At 40.3% G+C, this 19435-nt stretch overlaps 4 non-coding genes across 4 annotated transcripts; 2 read left to right on the top strand and 2 right to left on the bottom strand.

Moving 5' to 3' along the window:
• Positions 1-219: 219 nt before the first annotated feature.
• On the bottom strand, positions 220-292 carry trnak-uuu (transfer RNA lysine (anticodon UUU)). The gene has a single exon. It is a non-coding gene; the product is annotated as a tRNA-Lys (tRNA).
• Positions 293-424: 132 nt separating this feature from the next.
• trnaq-uug (transfer RNA glutamine (anticodon UUG)) lies at positions 425-496 on the bottom strand. Its single transcript has one exon. It is a non-coding gene; the product is annotated as a tRNA-Gln (tRNA).
• A 109-nt stretch (positions 497-605) lies between these two features.
• On the top strand, positions 606-678 carry trnav-uac (transfer RNA valine (anticodon UAC)). The gene has a single exon. It is a non-coding gene; the product is annotated as a tRNA-Val (tRNA).
• A 1564-nt stretch (positions 679-2242) lies between these two features.
• On the top strand, positions 2243-2315 carry trnav-uac (transfer RNA valine (anticodon UAC)). The gene has a single exon. It is a non-coding gene; the product is annotated as a tRNA-Val (tRNA).
• Positions 2316-19435: the final 17120 nt, after the last annotated feature.

The raw sequence follows: 19435 nt of genomic DNA on the forward strand, positions 1-19435 counted from the left end.
TGCCGGGTTGCCTTGGCTAAGGCTGGGAATAAATCTCATATGATTTAGTATGCCCATTTTTGGCACTTTATTGAATTGAACTGTAAAGTGAGCACATGCAGTGTTCACTGGACATGTGGAGCTATACCTCAAGAGCCAGCTTCAAAATCCATTGAAAACCAATTTGTCCAAGCTGTTTCAAGACTGAATACAGATCATCTGATCACATAACAGGAGAGCCACCTGAACAGGGACTTGAACCCTGGACCCTCAGATTAAAAGTCTGATGCTCTACCGACTGAGCTATCCAGGCTCTGAAATTCTTAAAAAATTAATCTGCCTTTTAGGAAAAGTTGGTGAACTTTGAGACTGGTCCCGCACGTTCACAGTGGAGTTTACAACGTTCTCCTTCAAAGTTTATAATCATAGCTGCAAAAGGTTGCCAAGGTTCCACCGAGACTTGAACTCGGATTTCTGGATTCAAAGTCCAGAGTGCTAACCATTACACCATGGAACCACTCTACTTACCTGCGGAAACAGCTGGAGGGTGTCAATGGGAAATCAGGTTTGCTGGGAAAGCTGAAGGAAAAGGCAGAAGTCGTGTAGGACAGAGTGTGAGTCTCAAAGGTTTCATAGTGTAGTGGTCATCACGTCTGCTTTACACGCAGAAGGTCCTGGGTTCAATCCCCAGTGAAACCAATGTAGGCATATGTTTTTTTTTTGTTATATAATAATTATTCAATTCAATCTTTTACCTGTTAAACTTGCCTTAAACTGATATCGTCCTGGGTTCAATAGCTGCATACAGTTTTCTCCCTACATTCCTCTAATACAGTGAGGAGTAAATGAAGATAAATATCCTTTATGCACATGTAACAAAACTTGGGACTGAACGGCTACCAACTGAACTGTTCAGGCTGTTTCAGGTTCTCTCTGCCAAACAGACGTATGTGACTTGTTCTTGTTTGATTGATCATAGACTGATGGAGTGTAAGCACTTAGTAGTACTTTTGCTAACTGTTTTTGATCTTTAAGTAGCAGTCTTAAGTATGTTGGTGGTGTAGTGGTTGGCTCCTACCCAAGCAGGTAACCTCGGTTTGATTCCTGGCCAATGCAGGTTTTCCCACTTGGCAAAGTAAGCTTGTCTCTGACAAAATCAGACACAGGAGGTGCAGCGTCTATCAACATTAATAGATAACTTCTGTGCACACACAAACACTCACATGTATGCTCGAAATGAGTGAGGGGTTTGAAACTAGTTTGGTACCCCGACTTAAACTAAGCTTTCAACTTTCTACATACTACACGCGTTGAAAGTTTTACTACAGAAAATACATGGGGTGTCCTGAGTAGTTTATATATTCTGTCCTGAATGACTGATATGTCCACACTTTCATTGGCTGCCAGTCTCTTACCAGATACAATTTAATGTTTTGGTGCTGACTTTCAGAGCCGTGCATGTTCACACTTTTTCGTAAATCAGCGATCTGATCCAGCCTCATGCCCCCTGTAGCTGTATTTTTAAAAAAGTTTTACACAGCGTCCCAACTTCATTGGAATTGAGGTTGTAGAATAGACTTTAAAAACACAGAGGAGCAGTTTCATGGACATCACTAGGTGACATCATGAAGTGAGTGAAGCATTTTGAGCTTTGGTGACCTGGGTAAATAGTTATCTATAATTATGAATGCTTGCGTGTCATTTATTATTTGCATTAAGCTCATGATAGACTGAATATTATTAAAACCTTTTTCTGACTGTGGAATATGATCAGGACTTATCAGGTTTCACACATTTCTAAGAAGCTGGTTCAGTGTCACTTACTCATTAAGCCTTTGTCAAAGAAATCATGAGTAACATGTTTTGAAGTTTCACATTGCACTAATATAGTTTCCATTTAATTTTAATTTAATTTATTAATTTGCTCATGAACAAATCGAGGGTATGGAGCACGAACATATCAATACATGACAGAATAACACTAGAAAACACATTAATCATCATCATCATCATCATCATGATCAATATAAAGCAAGGACCTTTTTCAAACAGGCACCAAGTTGACAGTTTTTTGTTTTTTTGTTTCTTTTTTTTTGTTTTTTTGTTGTTGTTTGAAGCAATAACACAAATGTATATTTTGATGTGTGCTCTGAATAAAACTTAGGGATGTACATTTCTGAGTTCCATCACCTCACCGTGCGTACGCTCAAACATAATATGAAACTTATCTCCCACCAAATTGAAATCCTGATTTCTCCTTGTGGGTTTCATAGTGTAGTGGTCATCACGTCTGCTTTACACGCAGAAGGTCCTGGGTTCAATCCCCAGTGAAACCATGTTTTTTGCAGTCCAATGTAAACATACATGTTTTTTTGTTACATATTTTGTATACTTCATCTGTTGAACTTAAGGATATACCTTTCTCTGACCTTCATCCCCTCACAGTACAGTTAAACAAAATATGAAACTCACCTCCCACCGAAATGACTTTAACATAAATGGCAAATCCACATCTGTCCAGACCCTTCCATCTGCAGTGACCTTTGAACCCTGGTGTTATGAGTCCTACCATTACACATGTCCTACCTGCATTTCAGATTTTCACATAATAAATATCTGTCACATTTATGTTCTCTTTTCAGTTCTTCATAAACCTGACAGGATAATGTTTCCCTGATTCCACCTTTCGCCACTTTTGAATCTGCTGATGTGTTAAGCTACGTTCCACTATCGGTTTAAACTGGTGAACTCTGCTGAATGACTATGAGGTCCAGATATAGGACAGACCACAGTCATCCAGGATGTTCTTCACCTGCTGAAGCCACCGGCTCTAAATCTGATGACTACATTACTCACTTAGTCCACTTTACTGTGGGCTAAGTGAGTGCGACGTCACCCACAGTGTTCGGCTCCAGTCAAATGAAGCTCATCGAGGCTAGAGCAGTTACAGGGGCGGATCTGGAGCCAAGTTCCATATTTGTAATTCTGACCACGAGTATTACAGAAACCAAAGACCCAATCTGGAGTGAGGGTGTTGAAGATAACGCCCCTTCCTGCCTGCACCACTGGTTTAGAAGGAAGTGGGAGCTGTTAGTCAGAAAAGGTGGAAGCATGTCAATTGATCACTTGCTATTTGGAACGTGGCAGCTGGTGCATTAGCTTTGTCCATTTAAACAAACAGTCTATGAATCACTCACAGCACATTTTGTGGTTTGTCATTTAAATAATCTTGAATGTCCAGTCATCAGATATTAATCACATTGTGTTGTGCAGGTAAACATATGTAAATATAGCCATTGTCATAAATGCAAAGATCTGAAAATTGCCCTGTGTATTTAGTACACTGCACACATCACATTTCGACTGGAATGTCAGATAAGCCAATTTAAAAGTGCACTATCTGTTTGTCTCTATGCAGATGTCATTACTTGGCTTAGAATGTTCCACAGTATGGCATTTCCATGGAGATAAAAAAAATCACACCACAACCAGGCCAAGTTACAGGTCAGATCTGTGGAGCAGTAACCCCACCCACAGTGTGAATGAATGTTTTCAGAGCTATATAAACTATATATACTACAAATATGAAAATATAAATAATGCTATATGAACACGTTGGATGCCGCGCCATGGATCATTTCAGGCAAAGCAATAACTTCTTCATGGAGACAAGTGGGTGAAGTACTTACTTCATTGTCCTATTTTCTTTTCTTTGTATCAATGATACATGTAGGATTCATAGTCATTTTTTCACAAATGAAAAGAACAAAACAAAACACGGCTACCAGCATGATCTGAAGCGGACATGGCGATAGTTACGGCGACATCGGCTCCCATTGGGCTCCACAATTTTTCGACCCGTAAGTAAGACTTGATTGTTTTTTCAGATGTTATTTAAAATGTCCAAAATGTAAACATAATGATATATGGGTGTCATAGATTAGAACTACACCAGACAAATGCATACATAATTTACTTACACAGATAATCCTACTGAATTTATTACATGAAGAAAAGCTCTAGTGATACTGAACGTGTCATGTGGGCCTGTGCCGTCTTTGTTCTTTGTTCCAGGACAGCAGCAAAAGTCCCCTGTCACTCAGCGGTCTATAGTGTGGGTTTATCTGTAAACAGGACGTGTGCTCGCTGCTCCTTCACTATGACACTCATAAACAAAGCCCCTGTCCTCCACTGACTGATACGTGAGGCCACTGGAGTTCAGCTTTCCTTTCTGCTCTTTTTATGTTTCCGACTTCAGCTTTCTTCAAGAAGTCAGCTCAGTGTCGCTACAATGAACTTGTTCCCCAATGAGCAGAGTCGTCTCATGGCTTGTCATCGAGTGGGATTATGTTTAAATGCAGAAGGGATTTGCCCCAGAACACAAAGCTCGCCAACAAACAACATCCTTACAGCTAATTTGCAGCACATGTCTCTCAAACAGTGATGGGACTTCTGGCTCTTTTATTGGATCTGAATCTTTTGGATGTGTTCATATAATAGAGCTGTTCCTAGGCTCAGGTATGTTTAAAAATGGTTCAAACTAAGAGTGGGAGTGTGTTCACCCATCTTCTGATCAGACTTAAGCTAAGGAAATGCTTCTTTGTGTTTTTAAAGTCCATACACAGCTTCATAGCACCTGTTTTGCATGATTCAGGTTGAAAAATCAGGTTAAATGTCGTTTTAGGGAAATTCATCCTCTGCATTTGACCCATCCTTCAATGCTGCTGGAGCGTGACCTATCGTGATCTTGTTGCTATGCTTCGTCGGGACTACCTCAGCTGGAGGATTGTACCTGTGGAGCATGTTTTGGGTTCGCTCTTCTTTGTTGCCACCAGAGGGCATCAATCACTTAAAAGATAGAGCTACTTGAAATAAATAACTTTACCATGTCTGAAGAAAGTTAATTGTACGTCTACTTTTAAGTCGATTTTTTTAACTTTTACTTCATGTATCTAATGTAACTGTAATTGTGAATTTGAGCGAAGTATTTGTAATTTTACCATTTCCTGTCCCGGTCAAATCATCCTAATTGACAGATACATAGAAGCAAAATTCAGCTTTTTGTTTAATTAATTTCGTTTGATTCTTAAAAAAAAAAAAAAAAAAAAAAACTGATCCAATGACGTAGGCCTACTTTGTACTTTTATTTTTGCAGTCTGACACTTGTAATTGTAGGCGAAACATACATTTTGAACCATGTAGCCTAACTGTAGCCAAACGGAATCTGGTCAAATGCCCATAGACCTACATTATTTAGTAACAATACATGAAATAGCCCATGTAAAGGCCTCCAAAACCATTTAAAAAGACTGCATAAATAAAAAAAAACTATTTCCCATTTAAGGCCAGACACATTAGCCCATGCACTGCTAATTAGCTCTGCTGTAGTCTACTGCTAATTACATGTTTGTTATGTAAACACAGACACCACCGGTCTGTTTGTCGTCCATCACCTCACACCTGGTTAGCATCTTTAGCACCCCGACATTTACTATAGCTTGTTGCCTTTCTCCTGGTCTAACAATTAGCCTGATTTTAAACAGAAGTAAACAATGATTTGCTAATTCGACCAACCTGATACTGCTACCACAGCAAATACTGGGTCATCTTTGCTAAATAAAGTTGGAGAGGAGACAATGTGCCTTGGAGCTCGGTATTCAGGGTAAACGTTTGCGGCGGGAGGGCTTTCGTGCTATCAGCTAGCTGCTAACACGCTGATAACACCACACAGATAAGCTAAAGACCGTCATTAAGAGCATTCTGTTAATGTTGGGGAGATTATTTGATAAGATTAATTATCCACACAGTTGAAGCTAACAGAAAATGTGGACTCTTTGTCAGGTAAGTAGTAGGGATACAACGACACACTCGACTGGATATGTACCTCGGTATGGGGGTTATGATATTGACTGTGTATTGTAGCTAAATTGTCTATAATGTTTTTACACACTATATCTTAGAGGCCAGGAATGACAATGTGAGTTAAATGGGTCAGAGAGGGTATAGTGCATTTCATTAGGTAACGAAACCCCTTAACCCCTAATTAATACAAAGGCAAGACTTTTGCCAAGCACACAGCTACAGTGTGTTATTTTCTTGTGCTTCTGTGAGGCGAATCTATAAGTTTTCTGAGCATCAGCAATAGATTCATCTGACTTTTGTTCTACTACCCTCTGTCCTCCTGTCCCAGAAGAAACCACTTGTGCATGATGCGCCGCAGATGAGCACTCAGGTTGGTCGTTTTTTTCACGGTGTGCAGAACACAAGCTAATCAAAGCTTGCAACTATTTTCTCTCCCTTGTCATTAAATTCAACAGCAAACTCAAAATGTTCCCACACTGCTAATTCAAACAAAGAAGCCACATCTTCAAACTTTGGTCTGTTACTGTCGGAGGGGTTACTATCGCCTCCACTCGCCACCGCTGCCATGTCTACCATGAACACAAGGTCTGGTCTTGCTGTCTCCGCCCCCAGATATAGAGTGGAGTGTGCTCGGAGCGCTGGAGCAGTGCATGGAGAAGACGTGTGACAGCTTTAAGAAGAAAACACATGCAGTTTATTAAGGTATTTTTCATTGTAGTTAATGTTAAAATATTGGGGAATTGAATGACTCATTGAATATCGTTGCTTCCCTAGTAAGTAGGGGTCCTACTGACCTGGATTTTGAAATATGTGACGGGTGTTGTCAAAGGCCTTGATTTTTGGATTTTAGGGAGTCTGTTTGAAGGTAGTGTAGTACCACCAATCAGACTCTCTAAAACCAAGGCCTTACAACCTACAGTAGCCAATAAATCTGTCTGTCAAGTTCAATAAAACAGATATCCGGAGGAAGCCCACCTCAACACAGGGAGAACATGCAAAACCCACACAGAAAAGCCTGGGATTCCAACCTTTCTGCTGTGAGAAAGGTAGAGAGGTGAGAGGGGAATACTAAACCACACAAAGACGTGCATGTTGGTAGGCTTCAGTTACCAAACCTGTGTGTGAAAAACTTGGCTGTATTTTTCATTGTACTTGTGAAAGTACTGCCCACAGTGGATGGCTTCGAACATGAAGATTTGTCACAGAAAATCAGGACTTTCACTGGGATCATTCTATCCTAAATTTCTAACACATTTTACATTGAAAATAGCTCTGATCAATCCCGTGGACAACATTTCTCAGCTGTTAAAAAGCCGCCCAAATTTGCAGGCCTGGCATCAGCAAAGTAAATGAACTCAGTGGTTAGAACACTCGTCCACCATCTGGAGGTCAGTGGCTCAATTCCCACCTCGTTCAGTGCATTGTGTCCTTAGTCTGGGTGTCTAAAGACTGATTTTGTGATGTAAGATTACGGATCTTGATGAAAACCTTGAGTTGTAGCTGAAAATTGTGGGTTGTACGTCTCACGGTGAGAAAGACTTAACTAACAACCACACAATGGCATTTACTCACTTTTAGCTAAGGCCTTCAGGTGCATGTACTCAGGTCAGTGCATCTGCTGAACTGATGTGAGCTGGAGGCAGGAACAGATACCTAGGGAGTAATTGCTGGTAATTGGTGCCATTAGAGTTCAAAGTGTGTATGTGTGCGTGGGGTTATATAAAGGTTAGACATGAGATCATAGAAAAAAGGTACCCCAAATATAGGTAGACTATTTACTTAATGTTTGCAAAACAGGCTATGTCTTGAGTCAAGCATCTCTATCAGACAGAACGCAGCAGAGTTGAAACCACAACAATAGAGTGAATACCTCCAGGTAAACGATTATCTAACCTCACATGAATCTGACAAGTTGTTATTACCTCATCAGCTCCACTAGAGCCACAGTCTTTAGATCATTTAATGTTGTGCCATTGAAAAAAGGAAATAGATTTGGCCTTTAACATGGTAATAATGGACTGTTAGCTCAAACAACCAAAAATCACTTTGGTATGGTGAAGGAGTTACTTACTGAGTCCATGGCTGGTTAGAATCATGTCCTTGTTTTTTAAGAAAATCACCCACACATCCTTTTCTCAAAGCTGCACTATGTAACTTTTCTATTGCAGGATCTGTAACCAGTTGTTTCCATGGAGATGTTATTGCTCTGCCTGGAATGTTCTACAGTATGCCATTGAACTCCATGGAGACAGGCAGCCATCAGGCCAAGTTACAGGTCAGATCTGTGGAGAGGCAACCACGCTCACAGTAAGAATACATATTTTTCAAGAAATAATAAAAACACCTGTAACAGAGTGAGCGCAAGGTCGAGGATTTTATTACTGTACTGTGAACATTCCAGTGGAATATACACATCCACAGAAATAACATGCTTTTATTGTAGTTTGTTTCTTGGCAAAAAAGTGACATACTATGGCTTTAATTAGGGCTGTGCCAAACACCAACATCTAAACTTTGGTCGATGTCGATGATAACACACACACACACACACACACACACACATTTTAATGGACAGGTCTCCAGCCAGTTGTGTGTCAGTACAAGTGTGTGTTGCTGAAGAGGAGTCATTGCTCTCTTGTTTAGGTGAAAGCTCTGAGTCATAACCACAGTTTCTTTATGTCTCTTCACATGTCCTTGCACTTCAGTGCAAGTTCTGACTTAAATCTGCAGTTTGACTAAAAGTCCAGTGTCTCCTTCAGTCTGCCTTTGTGCTCAATCTGCCGCTCCCTGCTCTTCAGCTTTTTCCCTCTTTCTCTCCTCTTGACCCTGTCATTATAATCCAAGTTATGTAAAGTAAACACCTCTTTTCTCATGATTTAGGACTGATCTAATAAGTCCCAACAAGACCCAATTGCACGTTTTTTGTGCCAATAGCGCTAACACACACACCTGCTCTTTATACCTGAAGTCCACCTGTCTATGTTTTCAGTAAGATGGAAAAAGATCAAATCAAATATCGAGATTGATCAATATGGGGAAAAAAAAACATATATTTTTTTGTTTGTTTTTTTATTATACTGTCAGTCCTAGCTTTAATTAATTGATGATTATAAAAACAAAAAAAATCAATTGAAACACAATTTTTATATTATTCTGGCGTTCCTCCAACAACCCCTCAGACCCAGGATGAGTGCAGTGACCCCGGCTAGCGTTCGCTCGGGGTGGTGGGCCGGAGGGCTAGACCTGCCACACCGCTGGGCTCTAATCCTGTTAAGGAGGAAAGAGACAATTACTCTGCTTTGCTCTGCTTCAGCGCCCAGATCCGCTCCTGCAGAGACCCTCACCTTCAGTGGTCAGCCAGGCCAGAAAACACGCTCCCGTTTAACCTTCACAGCTCAGTGCTCCAGCTGTTTGACTTCAGCTCTGAAATTTAGATTGGCTTAGATTGGTTTTGTTCACTCTTGGGAGAAAAACAGTTAATAGCAAATTGTAAGAAAAACGATCTGCCAAACGAAATGATCTTAATATAACAAAAGCAGCAGATTTGAGGTGGAGCGTTTGGCCTCCTGGCAGACGGTGTCCAGTCATGCGTGGATACATTTGGTTCGGCTCGTCTGCTATTTCTACTTCATCGAGTTTGACAGTTTTTTCTTCATGCCTTGATGCGTTATCGATAGCATATTTGCTTTTGTTGGATTTATTTATTTAGTTTATTCTTTATCTGAAGCTGCATGTAATGTGTGATGCATGCAATGTAACTTTTTGGTGGAGGGATGGGTCAATAACAATAATATCTTTTTTATACAATCGTGATATCGGCAACAAAGATAATGGCCATTACATCACCAGAATGTGCAGAACAAACTTATCCTGGATTATCTCTTCTAGATCTTTGTTCAATCCACTTCGATCATTATTATTAAGAGAACAGAATATCCGGTTCATAATGAATAGTAAAAGAAATACTCCAAAGTCTTGTTGTCGTCACTTATACAGTACAGTACTATAATAGCTGTTTAAGTATGGAACCGGTTCATAATGTTAAAATTATAATTAATCATATCCAGGCAACTGTAAAACATTATCATGATATAATCGTTAATCGAAATAATTTTGTCCATGTTAATCGTTACACCAAATTTCATTATCGTCCCATGCCTAGTCCCCATAGCCAAATGTACATGTTTTTACTGGTAGTGGAACCTGAGCATCCAGAAAAAACCTACGCAGACAAGGGCAGAACATGCAGACTCTTTAATAAACTCCAGTACCTTCTAGCTGTGAGGCTGCAGTTGTGCCACCACACCACCCTAACGCACAACAATAGCAGTAGTAATAGACACTTTCCCCTCAAGGCAGCGGGGTGGAATTTACATGTTCCTCTGTGTTTACCTGTCCAGCCAGAACCACACGCTTTGACAAAACTTTACAAAGACGAGTGAATCTGGAGGCGTATCCTGCGTGATTGACATGTGGATTAACCAAAGGCAGAGGCACGTAGTTCATTCATTGTTAAGAGGTAAAAAAAACCAACATACAGGACCAGGAAAGAGCGCAGATTTCTTGCAGAATAAGCAATCGAAGTATCAAATAACTCATTCATTAACCCAAACATGCACAGCAGACTAATCCAATGGCGACAGGTACTCCATACTGGCATTGATGGATGGGTCAAACGCTGGAGACACATTTCTACATTATCCTTAGGCCTACCTTAAACTTTAGGGCTGCATAAGTTTGTGGAAAAAATCAAATTGCAATTTTACTCGCTAGGACGCTTGAAAATGGTATTGCATTTTTAATAGAACTTATTTGGCGTTGAGATCAGCAGCAATATGCAAAAATCACACAACCGGACGACAATGGAGGCACGACATGGTGGCATCTTTTGGAATAAGGTCAGTTGAACCTACCTGGGCAACTGAGGGATAAAACATTGACGATATAGATAAATGGACATAGCTGACCTGCTGGGTGCCACGTTCCAAATAAGAATTGATCATGGGAGTGCTTCAATCTCCATCAACTTAGGCTCAGTTTAATTTTGCATTGAAAAATTGTCACCCCTCTCTTTGTAACTGCTGCTGCTGATTTCAAAATTTTAAACTGGGGCACTGAGGTTGGAGCCGAAACACTATAAATGACGTCACACTCCCTTAGTCCACTTCTTTATACAGTCTACGGATATGGAATTAACTTGAAATTCTAACAGTGTAACCGCAGGAATTCCCAGGCGCTACGGAGTGTCCTTGAACTGGCCTCCACAGAGCAAACAGCCGCCCACACATCGCCTCTGCCAGGGCTGGGAGTAGAGGTTGCTGGGTGGATGTCTCCGCAGCAGACAGAGGGTGGAGATTTGAGACACTAACGCTGCTAATCACTACTTGTCACAACTCAGGGTTAGGTTTCAAAAGCTGCGTGTAGCCGCATCAATCTCCCTGATCCCCAGCTCACCTTGCCTCACACACTGCCTGCTGCCTGCCTGTCTGGAGGGCAAATAGTCCTGCAGGGTTTTGGATAGAGATGCACGGGTATTTATAATGAAATACAACAGCAAATTGAGCCAATACAAGGTAGACCTGTCATGATAACAAGCACAATATATCGTTACAGAGAAATACTGCAGCAAACGATAATACTGAAACTACTTTATGACATTGGTACCATAACAATAATGTAAAATAATCCCAGTACATCATTTTTAAATAGACTGTATCATTCAAAGGCCTCAGCTAAAACATATAAATAGCAGAATGTACCAATAATTAGCCACAGAAGTTATTTATTCAACCCTCCACAGCTCAGATCTTACCTAATAACATTAAAACGGCAAAAACCTCCCGGCTACTGCAAATACATTTTACATGAGAAATATTGAGCCCCTAAATGTGTTGTTACATCTGTCATATGTTGAACGATAAGTGCATACAGTAACCATGGTGACAGCCCTAACACCTGGAAGCTCTCTGCAGTTTTCATAAATATAAAAAAGTGGGATACAAATAATACACTATAACTTCACAAACCTGATGCAATGTGCAGTAGTTTGATTAGTGGGATGCACACTGCATTATTTATCGTCCACATAGGAAATTTCGTCCTCTGCATTTGACCCATCCTTCAATGCCACTGAGAAAATCTGCACCCGGGCACTGCCGCTCTCGGTCAGGTCTACTTCAGCTGGACGATTTTACCCATGGTGCATGTTTTGGGTTGACATGCACCAAAACCTTCTTGCTGTGAGCCACTGTGCTGCTGTGTGATAGTGCTCTGAAGGAGGAGTGAGTTAGTGCAGGGAGCAAGGAGAGGGGGGACTCAGAGCACCAAACATGAAACTGAAACTAACAACACATTTTTGTTTTCTATGTAATCTAAAGATGCTATGTGGTAACAATTAATACAAGTGTAATGTCTCTACTTTAAAGGGCCATATTTTCTTTTATAATGTTGTTTTCTCATAATAAACAGACCTGGAGTTGTGTTTTGTTTCATTCACACATGTAATAGCGGAAGTGCTCCACTGCGTTTTTAAGCTCCATACACCTTCACTGGAGTCATTTGTATCATTTCAATCCTGGAATTGCCAGTCTCTGCTGAACAAAAGATAAAATGAAGCTGCTAACTTGAAAACTACCTCTTCAGGACATCACAAGGTGGAACAGAGCATTTTGAGCTTTAGAGATGTAGACAGACTAATAATGCAGGATTACTCAAACATGTGTGAATGAAACAAAACACAACTCCAGGTCTGTTTTTGAGGAGGTAACACTTAAGGCAGTGGAGCTCAACACTCCCCATAGGCTGCAGACAGCGCCTTTCACTAAAGCATAAGGGATTTGTCCTGTAAACTAATAATCAGCAGGATATATTTAATAGAGTTACCATGGCTTATCTTTTAGGTCTTAGACTGTGGTTTACCAAACTCTGTAAAAAAAAGTTTCAAATTGCCCCATTTCCCCAAAGATTCTGAAGGAGAATCTCATGACTATCTTTCACTTCTCTCGGGATTTACTTGGTTGCATTGTTAACGTTTCTATAGAAATCACATTCTTGGTGGCATCGGCCTATTTCCATAATTTCATTCTTTTCAGTGAGATTGTCCAACCACCCGATAAATGAGTCATAACTTATGGTATCACATTTGAGTCAAAGTCTGTGATAGCTCCATGTGTGGTCAGCAGTGCCAAGTCCCTACAGGTAACCCGGTCCCCACAGATGTCACACGTCTATGATAAATTATCCCCATCGTGTAACATATATCTACATCAGAATCTGCCAGAAACACAAACAATGAGTTTCCATATCTTCAGGGGGACATTACCTGAACAGTGTCAGTCTAATGGGAAATTTATGGGCCCACTAATTTCTAACTGCAGGACAAATATTATGAGGAGTGTGTGGGTGTAAGCGCGGCTCACGTAAAGAACCGCTGCTTCGGTTGAAAACATGCGGATCAGTTCTTGCACAAGATTAATTGTTATAGTATTAAATTATGTTTCAAAGCAAAATGTAGTTGAGTTAGAGGATGAAAATACAAAGCCGTTTTGTCATTTAAACCCATATTCTTACTTGTCCCAGTTCATCAGTCGTCTGTGTTCCAGAGTTAATTCCTTGGTTTCACGTAATGTGCACGCCTCAGACTCTCTTCTAAGTTTGCGGTTGATAAAACGTTTTGTAATTAGATATAGACAGCAAACAGTGGTGTGGAAGTGTGTCCAAGTGCATAACGTTCAGACGAATTTGATCAGACAAAGCTTCACTGCAGGACGAGTTGAGAAATATATTTGTTAAATCCAGTTGAGAGAAGCACTGACATCATCTGTGTTTCTGCTACAATAGGCTGTCTGTTGGTGTTGGTGCAATTGGTTTGTTTTTGGTTCATTTGGACGCTTTTGCCCAAACCACAACGCTGCCCTGTGATTGATCCAGTCTCTGAACCACTGGCAACAATTGGAAGGTGGTTTCAGAAAATAGATAGATAAAAAAAAAGGGTAGGGGTTATAGAAAGGCCAGAAATACAACTTTTCCAGCTTGCAGTGGAGCTAAATGCAATGTACTGTTATCCTGCAAGTGTAATTTTTCAGAGATGGAGATTCAGGTTCATTTATTTTGTCTTGTTTCAGTTCAAACGTGAGACAAAACAACGCACTGTGCCATGCAACAGACACCACATTTATTAATTAATTAACGTTTAATTATAATAATAAACCTACAGTTGAAAACATACGCGACATACACCATAAAAAAAAGAGACATATGCTTTTTTTTCTCACTGTCTGACCTGGAATCAGACTAAACGTTTCCTGTTTTAGGTCAATTAGGATGATCAGAATTATTTCTATTTGCTAAATGCCAGAATAATGAAAGAAGGATTTTTTTAGACAATTTTTGATTACTTTTTTTCAACGCTCAGGAGAAGTTTACATACAGTAACATTACTATGTATTTAAACTGATTTCATGTCAGACAAAGAACAAAAAGCGTATGTAGTTTTCTTATATAGTGTATGTAAATTTCCGGTCTGAACTGTGTATACACCTGATCATTACTGCAGATGGACACAGTGTGCACTGAGCAGCATCTCTTTTTTCAGTTTTTCTTTACATTATTCTACAAAACTAAGATAGATAAGCAGATAAACCGTTATATGTCCTCACATCTACTCCAAAATCATTTCTACAGGGTCAAAATGTTAAAATGAACCTTGTTCGCAGTTGTAGCTTAGTCTTCTCCCAGTTTCCTATTTAAATCTCGACTTAAAAACAAGTTCAAACTTCCAAAGCACTGTCCTGCTCTAATAAAGGGATTAGCTATCTTAATGAGCCTGACCCTGTTTGAGTAAAGGATCAAATATGTGCAGAGGTCCCCCAAACGTATGCAAAGCCGACATGTATGTGTATGTGTGTGAGACAGAGGGGAGCGGCGGGGGGGTGGCTCCCTGGAGGTCATTGTTAGCCTGAGTGACAGTTAGAGAGAGCCACAGTCACACTCACACCATGGCCCTCACTGTTCGCCCCATGCAGACAGCACTATTACAGGCCCGCTGTCTGTCACTCACTCTCCGGGTTCAACATTCTTCAGTCTTTTCTGGGTCAAACTTCGAGCTCCTCCAGTGGTTTGGAACTTTTCACTAGATTACACTCATAAATATAAAGTCTACAAGAACAAAACAGTTCCACTGCAGTAACTGTACTAAACAGCAACGAGTAGGTCTGTTTTATTTGAGCTTTATATTAGTGGTTGGTGTAAGTGTCCGAAAGACTGGATATGATGTTTGCCTTAATAACCCGTAATTTTATTATTTTTAATTTATCTTGGAACAGACAAAATTCTTCACTAAAACAGAAACGTTTGGGAAATATTCATTAATTTCAGTTTTGTTTATCTATAGAAATATGGAACTATTTACTTAATTTTAAATCCTTAGTTAATTTCTTGGGTCAATTTCTGATTTGGATTTTTCTAGGTTTTGACACAAAGAGATTTTAATGGGGGAACAACCAAGAAAAAAAAAAAAAAAAAACAATCCCTGAATATATAGTGTCTGTATGAGTTAGTTTAAAAGTACAATATGTAACTTTCTGGAAGCACGTCACTTACATGATTCAGTGGAAATACATGGAGATACATATATGTATCTTTTATGCCATACTGTGGAAGTACAACATTTCCATGGAAGGAGGCCATTCTCTAGGCCAAAAAAGACCCAGGTTTGTGGAGATGCAAGCCCACTCACAGAGGGTTTTCAGTGCAAAAAAACATGATTTTATTCTTTTATACTTCAGTAGGATCTGAATCTTTTGGATCTGTTAATTTCAAAGCGCCGTTCAAAAGACTGGCTCTTTTACTATTTATTTTTATGAGAGAAACTGATGTGAGAACTCATTTGAACAACAAACTAATTTCAGAGGGAAATGACCAAGGCTTAAATGTGTTAAAAATGGCTCCAACTGAGAGTGGGAGTGAGTTTACATATCAAATTAGACAGAATCAAAATAAAACATTTCACTACAATAATAATAATAATCTTCAAACGAACTGTTAATATCATGCCTGATATGTTTTGGTTTTTTTTGTTATTTTTTTGTGTGCACAAATCTCTCACCTGTGTTGCCTGCTCTGCTTCTGAGCTGATTCTTGCTCCGCTTTAGTGTAAATCAGTAGAAAATGCATAAAAATGACAAAGAAAAAGATCTGGCTCTTTTAACACATGAGCTCTGGATCCGTTCACACTAAGGAACCGTTAAAAAGAGCCGACTCGTTCATAATTATTTGTTGTGTCCACTTGGATTTAATTTTGTCTTGGGTTTGCTGTATTGTTTTGTAAGGGAAAAGATTACATCCTGGTTTTGTGGTGCTTTAAGTAACCAGGCCTCATTTCATTACAGTAAAGTCCTGGTTTATTCTTTTTTTTTTTTTTTCAAACTTTTTCAAGCAACCATTTTAACATGCACTATTCTAAACTGGTGTGAAAAATCGAAATTACTCATGCACGGATGCACACCCAACCCACCGTCCTCTCTGCGTAGCTCAATGCTAAGCAAATTAGCAGATAGTAGTCATATTTCTCATTCGGAGGGGCACGGCTTGTCCCAGAGCGCCCCATAAATCATCCGGCATGACAGCGCAGCCCGCGATGAAAGCTTTCTGTCACTCTGTCCACTTGTGGTCTCCAAAAAAAAGACCCCTTCGTTTTAACTTCTACCCTTTCTCTTTCTTCTTCTCCGCTTTCTCCATGCTGTCCTTCCTCCTGGGTTTTGCTGTTGTTTTCTCAAGCTCCGCCGGCCCCCTCCTCCCTCCCTCCCCTCCTCCTCATCCTCCCATCACAAGAAAAGAAATGGGAGACAGACAGAAGCTCGGGGGGCAGGATGGAATGCATTGAAAGAACGTATGATTGAGCTCGTCAAAGTATCTTTGTTGGCGGTGTCAGAATCGGCATGTGTCTGCAAAAAGGCCACAGTTCGTCGTGGCTATAGGAGTCGCCGAAGTTGCGACTCTGCTTGTTTTTCTTTCTTCCACCTGAACTAAAAAGTGCCCTGAACGCTGGGCTGTTGAGTGAGTTTCATGACCCGAACAGACCTGCTCGAATCCCCCCTTCAAAGATCTGAGCACGAGAGGAGAGCTTTCAAAGAGGTGGCTCTGCGTTCTGTCATCGCCGCGGCTGTGCAAACCTCTTCATCTCAAACTAATGTAGATGCAAGCTGTCCTGGAAGGGTTATTAGAACGTTTTAAAAATGTTTCTCGGTAACATTAACTGTTGGTATTGGAAGTACACACTACATGCGTGACTTTTACTGTTGGCTTCTTTTGCAGATGAAAATCACTTTGGTTTTGAATATACACAAAGTCCCATTATCTGATTTCTTACATTTCAAACCATGACAGGAGAAAAATGTGTTTGAGTTGCAAGCCATAGCCACAACTTGTTTCCAGGGCCGTGTCCGAATGTCCACCCCAGCCCCAAACCTCTCATTCACTAAACACTCGTCCACAGTCTTTAGCGGCGTCTGAGTGAAAAAAAGTCTAAAGGCTAAACTCTGATAAAACTTGATCTCTGTCATAAATATTGATCAGATTGGACTGGCACAAGTTTTTATGGACTAATAATTATACATGTTTCTGTCAATTTGCATCTCATCCCATGTGGGCGGACTGGATCCATCAACTTTTTGTCTGAGATGTGGAAATTCTCGCTCTTTTAACAGCTCGAGCTAAGGTAAGTGGCTAGCATTAGCAACTTTACAAAGAAATGGGGATCAACAGTGCGATAAACCAGTGCTTCTATCTGCTTCATTCAGTCATGTTGCAATGCATTATGGCCCAGTGCTGGACACTATTTTTCAAGGTGCATTGTGGGAAATTTTGAGTGCACAACTGTTTCACCAACTGAACATTCAGACAACACTAAAAATCGTGTGACCCCTGAATAATGCCCTAAGTAAGGAATAGTGTGAACGTTCAGACACACCTTTCTTTTTCATAAATTTACAGGGCTGGAACAAGATTTTCCCCATTTGGATTGGACAAAAAAGGGTTAAGTGCCGATGAGTTGCATGTTTTGAGAAGCCGTGGTTCCAAAAAGCACGGCTAGAATGACAACCAAAATTTTAGTAAATTCAAATTCTGAAGCCAACTTTGGGAACTAAATAAGCAGGAAGCAATTTATGTAAAAATCTTGTCTTGTCTCATTCTCGTGGACCCAATCTCGTGTCTCGTCTTGTGGAAATTGTGTCTCATCCATAGACTGTATAAAGAAGTGGAGTATGACGTCACCCACAGCGTTCAGCTCCAGTCAGTTAAAGCCCATCGAGGACAGCAGGTATAGGGACGGATTTGGAGCTGAATTCCATATTTGGAATTCCGACCATGAGTATCATAGCAACCAAAGAGCCAATCTGGACTGAGGCTTCAGATTGTCCATATATATATATAGTCTACAGTCTGGTGGGACGACATATTTAATTTATGTACAATAGCTCCAAACTCTATCAAACTGGGGGCATTGTCTGTTTGGATGTCAAAAGAAACAGAGCATCAGATTTTTCCATCCAGAAAATGATGTTCTAAACAGTCTGCTCTGTTCTTCAAAACAAGACTAAACTGGCTCACCACCAAATATGCGTGACTTCCAACTACTGCAGATACATTGGCCCAATATTTGCCGTTTTTATCACATCGACGATCAGGCCGACGCATCCAACTAACTTCAACTGTAATTAATCTCCCTGATAGTTTAGTTTCATTGTTTTATGTTGCTCCACACTGCCAAAACAAATTCATATTTCATTCGCTGACAGTTGCAATAAAACTCAGTCTGATTCTGATCTGAACAAACAAAACTCTCAGTCTCATACGTGCACATCTAAACTGCCCAAACTGATCTAATGTAAAGCAGTTGGGGTGGACTCCTGGGTCAGAAACCTCATCCCAGCTTGGGGGCGGATTACAGGGGTATCAGCGTAGTGTCCCGGAGCAGAGGGCAGCTTGTCTTTGGGGGGCTCAGAGTGACAGCAGAGAGCAGGGGGCTGGTGCTGAGCGGGCGCGGCAGTGTCCGACAGTAGCACTTGTATAGAGCTCCGGGTCAGGGCACTTTCCTCTGACGGTGACCTCTGACCCCACAGGCCTGAGAGGAAATCAGCCCCTCAGCAGTGTTGTTGTAGCGGGGAGTTAGAGATTTACAGAAGGAGAAAGGAGGGATCTACTTTTCTCTCGAGTTTGGTGATCCTGTTGATGTAATTTAACGGTTTAAATGTGTAATTGTAATGGTAATTGTTTTACTATTTACAATTTTCCTTGTTTTTTAATGTGAAAATTTAAATGTGGGGAATTTTCCTTGTTAAATTTGGAAACATTTTAAAGTTAAAACCTTTGGAACATTTTCCATGGGGAAAGAACACATTTTTCTGCGTTTTTCAGTGCAAAATGAAGAAAAACATGCCTTTAAAAAAATCTTTTTATAGCTTAGAATTTACACCGTGGGGCTTTAGATGTGTAGGTGCAAAACCAAAAATTTTTGCAGAGATGTCTTACAGATGGGTTGAAGAAAATAGACGATGTATGTAAATAGATGTTGTGATTTTCAAACTTTTATAAA

The sequence above is a fragment of the Periophthalmus magnuspinnatus genome, chromosome 15, assembly GCF_009829125.3.
Source record: "Periophthalmus magnuspinnatus isolate fPerMag1 chromosome 15, fPerMag1.2.pri, whole genome shotgun sequence".
NCBI classification, from domain to species: domain Eukaryota; kingdom Metazoa; phylum Chordata; class Actinopteri; order Gobiiformes; family Gobiidae; genus Periophthalmus; species Periophthalmus magnuspinnatus.